Below are 5,675 nucleotides of genomic sequence, written 5' to 3'. Positions count from 1 at the left end.
GAACAATGTCAATCAAATCAATGGTGACCTACCACATACAGATCACAAAATACCTTGAATTTTGACTGACCGAATACAAAAAATTATTTGCCCGACGTGTAGCTAAAGCAGTATACACTGGCAATGCCTGAGAGAATATCTGATGCACCGGTATGTGTGGTGTTACCAGTGCACCGAAATCACGTTACACATTTTAATTCTTTAAACAATTCTGGAAAAAATTAGCACATTCACACATCATTAATGTATGTTGTTAGGAAATTTTCAGTCAAAATTTGAAACATACTTCATCGGAAAAAAATGACAAATTTAACACTGAACAGTACCTAACATAATTTGTGTTTTAGATTTGGCCCATTATCGCATGATATCAAATTTGTCATTTTCCCCTCGCATTTTTTTTGTCATTTTCGTATCTCAAGATATGTTTCAAATTTTGATACGAAATTTTACAACAACATACATAGACGTTGTGTCAATGTGCTAATTTTTTTTTCTAATTTTTGAAAATGTTCTACGTTAACCGGTGCACATCACAAGTGCGAAGTGCAACAGATACATTTTCAATGATGCCCAGCATGTGGGGAATCGTTGGCCGCGACTTTTGCATCTGGCTAGGACCAGCTAATGAATTCACGTATCCCGAGGTCATAGCTCAAGTCACACTAGCACAACAAATTTCACATCATCAGCCGATGAACCAACAAGTACTCCACGGCTTGGATCGACTCGGAGCAGGAGTACTATATAAGGAGCTCAGGCAAGGTAGTTTAAGCACAGCGAAGGCACTATCAGTGCGGGAAGCAAAAGATGGCTATGCTCAAAGGCTTAGCACTCGCGCTTTTCGTTTGCTTCTTCTCATGCTACCTGACCTCGGTCCCTTCCCTAGCCTCCCCTGATGACTTCCTCCAATGCCTACGGGAGAAGATACCTAGCGAGCTCGTGTACACGCAGAGCTCGAGCAGCTTCGCCGGCGTGCTGGTCTCCTCCATTAGGAGCCCCAGATTCTTCACCAACACCACGGTGAGGCCGCTCTGCGTCGTGACGCCGACCGACGCCTCCCACGTCCAGGCCGCCGTGCTCTGCGGCCGCACGCAGGGCGTGCGCCTCCGCGTGCGCAGTGGCGGGCACGACTACGAGGGCCTGTCCTACCGGTCGGCGCGGCCCGAGGTGTTCGGGGTGGTCGACCTCGCCAACCTCCGCGCCGTGAGCGTCAACCAGTCGGAGACCACTGCTTGGGTCGACTCCGGCGCGACCATCGGGGAGCTGTACTACACCATCGCGAAGGACAACTCCCAGCTCGCGTTCCCGGCCGGCCTGTGCCCGACGATCGGCGTGGGCGGCCACTTCAGCGGCGGCGCCATCGGCATGATGATGCGCAAGTATGGCCTCGCCGTCGACAACGTCCTCGACGCCAAGCTTGTCAACGCCAACGGGGATCTCCTCGACAGGGTCGGCATGGGGGAGGACCTCTTCTGGGCCATCCGAGGCGGCGGCGGCGGGAGCTTCGGCATCGTGCTCTCGTGGAAGGTCCAGCTCGTGCAGGTCCCGCCGACGGTGACCATGTTCAACATCGCAAAGACGATTGACCAGGGCGCCGCAGACATCGTGACCAGATGGCAAGACGTCGGGCCATCACTCCCCAACGACCTCACCATAAGGGTGATCGTGCAGGGGCAGCAAGCCCTGTTCCAGGCCCTATACCTTGGCACGTGCAGCTCGCTGGTGGCGACCATGGGCGACCAGTTCCCGGAGCTCACCATGACGAGCGCCGACTGCCAGTCGATGACCTGGCTCCAGTCCGTAGCCTTCATCAGCTTCTGGAACAGGGACACGCCGGTGGAGGCGCTCCTGAGCCGGACCACCAGCCTGAGCACGTACACCAAGAACAAGTCCGACTACGTCCAGAGCGCCATCTCCAAGGGCGTGTGGAAGGACATCTTCTCCTGGTTCACGATGAACGGCGCCGGGCTCATCATCCTAGAGCCCCACGGCGGGTTCATAGGGAGCGTCCCCACCGACGCGACGCCGTACCCGCACCGGAGCATGCTGTACAACGTCCAGTACATCGTGTTCTGGCAGGGAGACGGCGGCGCGGCGGCGAACACCTGGCTCGGCAACTTCTACGACTTCATGGGGCAGTACGTGAGCAAGAACCCGAGGCAGGCGTACGTGAACTACCGGGACCTTGACATCGGCCAGAACGTGGTGGTGGACGACGTCACCACCTTCGACGGCGGCAAGGTTTGGGGTGAGCAGTACTTCGCGAGCAACTTCCAGAGGCTCGCGTCGGTGAAGGCGGCCGTGGATCCTACGAACTACTTCAGAAACGAGCAGAGCATCCCGCCATTGGCCCAAGGACGTAAGTGAGCAAGGTTGTATCTAAACGGTCAAATTAATTAATTCGATGCTTTGTAATGACTATTGGTTGTGAAAACGGAAGTAGGATGCACCAAGAAAACTTGTACTTCTGCCATTTCATGCATGAAAGCAACGGAAGTAATCGTAGGATGCAGCAACCAAGATTGTAATTCTGCCTGTCAGTTCATTCATGAAAGCACGATGGTTTATCTGTCATGGACTGGAATCCCTGCGTGCATATCAGCATGTGCAATGTTTGTTTGATTGCCTCTTTGTACAACTGCCACCTGATTCCAGCAGGCCGCTGCTTGCAACCTCAAGTATTTATGCATTTCCTCTGCGGGTAGATATTTAGACTACTAGATGATGTCCCATGCGTTGTCACAGGAATCTTGCTAAAATAATTGTATTAATAGGTGATAAAAACAACTAAATGCAATGCAAATGTAACAGTGTTCTCACTTTACATTGTAGATAACAGAATGTTAATCATAAAAACTGTGGGTATGCTCCAAGTATCTGACACAGTGACACATATATCATATATAAAAAAAAATCAAGCAATATAACTTATGAGTGACTTGCATGGATTGCTAATATGGTATGGTTGCATGGTTAAATTAATGCATGTCCGGGAATTCTCCTCAAGACAGCCACCACGAAAGTCTTGGTGAATGGATGTCCGGGAAGAAGCTTCAAGCATGTGCAAGGACTAAGGCAAGGGGACCCAGTGTCTCCGTTGTTGTTCGTCATTGCGATGGATGTGCTGTCAAAGATTATGACTAAAGCAGTGGCTTTGGGGGTGTCGAGTAAATTCACTGGGATCTCGGCAGAGCAAAGTGTGTCTATATATGCCGATGACGTGGCGCTGTTTGTTAAGCCCACGTTGATGGATCTGAGATTCGTAAAGGAAGCGTTGTGGATGTTTGGGGAGGCTTCGGGATTGAAGATCAATTACCAGAAATCCTTGGCCGTCATGATCAATGGTGAAGTGGCTGATAGGGAGCGGGTGGAGTCCATTCTGCAATGCAATGTGGGAAGCTTCCCGTGTAGATACCTGGGGCTGCAGTTGGCAATCCACCAACTTAGTAGAGCAGAGTGGCAGCCCATGTTGGATCAAGCGAAGAAAGCTGCTCCTGCGTGGCAGCGGGGCATGATCCAGAGGTCTGGTCGGTTGGTGCTTGCTAAATCTGTCATTGCGGCAAAACCCATCCATCACTTTATGATAGTAGAGGCCCCGGTGTGGGTGTTGGAGGAAATCAACCAATGGATGCGTGCGTTCTTCTAGGCTGGCAAAGATAAAGTGAATGGCGGGAAGTGTCTTGTGGCTTGGAGCACGATATGCAGACCCACTTACTTGGGTGGCCCGGGGGTGAGGGATCTAGAGCTCCATGGCCTTGCACTTAGGGTGAGATGGGAGTGGTTAAAAAGGACGGATCCTACGAGGCCATGGCAGGGGCTTGCTATGTTGGATGATAAAGACGCAAGAGCGGTCTTTGACAGTCTGGTAAAAATTGAGGTGGGAGATGGCACCAAGGTGCTGTTTTGGAGAGACAGATGGATACATGGATTTGCTGTGCTAGATATAGCACCTCTGCTACACAAGCTGGTCGATACCCGTACCAGGAACCGACGCACGGTGAGAGATGCCCTCGAGCAGGGAAGGTGGCTGCAGGATATGGATGGAGAGCTCACCTTCACGGGTCATATGCAGCTAGTTCACCTTAATCTAGCTATTAGCACCGTGCCTCGGGATCCAGATAGGACAGATTGTTTCTCTTGGCCGGCGGACCCGTCCGGGCAGTACACCGCCAGATCCACATATCATCGTCTGTGCCAAGGGATCCAACGGGTTGCCTATGCTTCTTGCATCTGGAAGAGTTGGGTGCTTCTCAAGTGCAAAATATTTGTCTGGTTGGCGATACAACACCGCATTTGGACCTCGGACAGGAGAGCAAAGCACGGGTTGCAAGAGCGCTCTTCTAGCTACTTCACTTGTTTGCAGGAAGAAGACAATGCGAAGCACATCTTGATCCAATGTGTTTTCGCTAGGGAAGTGTGGCATGAATGCCTACAAGAGCTCAACTTGAACGTGGAGCGGCCGACGACGGAGGATACTTGCTAGATTGGTGGTTGCAGGCTAGGAGGGGTTTCAGGAAAGAGCACAAACGTGGGTTCGACACTTTTGTGATTGCAGTCACCTGGGCATTGTGGAAGCAACGTAATGCATGGGTCTTCAATATAATGGCCCAACAAAAATCACCTCTTCATGTGGTGGGTGCGATCCTGCGGGAGATCCAAGAGTGGAGGGAGGCGGGTCTAGGAGTAGGCGGGTTGTCTTGATTTGTTAGAGAGTAGACTTTGGTTCTTGAGTGGGGTGTAATCGGGTGTGAACCTAGGTGTGATGTTTGCATCCTCCTCTAGGCATCTCTTGTAAACTTGTTGCTCTTCTTCTATAAAGATAAGGTACGCTATTGGCATACTCTCGAAAAAAATTAATGCATAAAATCATAACTTATGCTGGACATGCATAGGTGTTGATGTTGAAGCAAATATGCCCTAGAGGCAATAATAAAGTTATTATTTATTTCCTTGTATCATGATAAATGTTTATTATTCATGCTAGAATTGTATTAACCGGACATATAATACATGTGTGAATACATAGACAAACAGAGTGTCACTAGTATGCCTCTACTTGACTAGCTCGTTGATCAAAGATGGTTATGTTTCCTAACCATAGACATGAGTTGTTATTTGGTTAACGGGATCACATCATTAGGAGAATGATGTGATTGACTTGACCCATTCCATTAGCTTAGCACTTGATCGTTTAGTTTGTTGCTATTGCTTTCTTCATAACTTATATATATTCCTATGACTATGAGATTATGCAACTCCCGTTTACCGGAGGAACACTTTGTGTGCTACCAAACGTCACAACGTAACTGAGTGATTATAAAGGTGCTCTATAGATGTCTCCGAAGGTATTTTTTGGGTTGGCGTATTTTGAGATTAGGATTTGTCACTCCGATTGTCGGAGAGGTATCTCTGGGCCCTCTCGGTAATGCACATCACTCAAGCCTTGCAAGCATTGCAACTAATAAGTTAGTTGCGGGATGATGTATTACTGAACGAGTAAAGAGACTTGCCGGTAACGAGATTGAACTAGGTATTGAGATACCGACGATCGAATCTCGGGCAAGTAACATACCGATGACAAAGGGAACAACGTATATTGTTATGCGGTCTGACCGATAAAGATCTTCGTAGAATATGTAGGAGCCAATATGAGCATCCAGGTTCCGCTATTG

General features: G+C 49.4%; 1 pseudogene; it reads left to right on the top strand.

Annotated features, from left to right (window-relative positions):
• Positions 1-782: 782 nt before the first annotated feature.
• LOC125522828 (berberine bridge enzyme-like Cyn d 4 pseudogene) lies at positions 783-2,577 on the top strand (annotated as a pseudogene).
• Positions 2,578-5,675: the final 3,098 nt, after the last annotated feature.

This window comes from Triticum urartu, chromosome 7A, assembly GCF_056163025.1.
Source record: "Triticum urartu cultivar PI428250 chromosome 7A, HENAU_Tu73, whole genome shotgun sequence".
NCBI classification, from domain to species: domain Eukaryota; kingdom Viridiplantae; phylum Streptophyta; class Magnoliopsida; order Poales; family Poaceae; genus Triticum; species Triticum urartu.
This window is presented reverse-complemented; position numbering and strand designations above follow the sequence as displayed.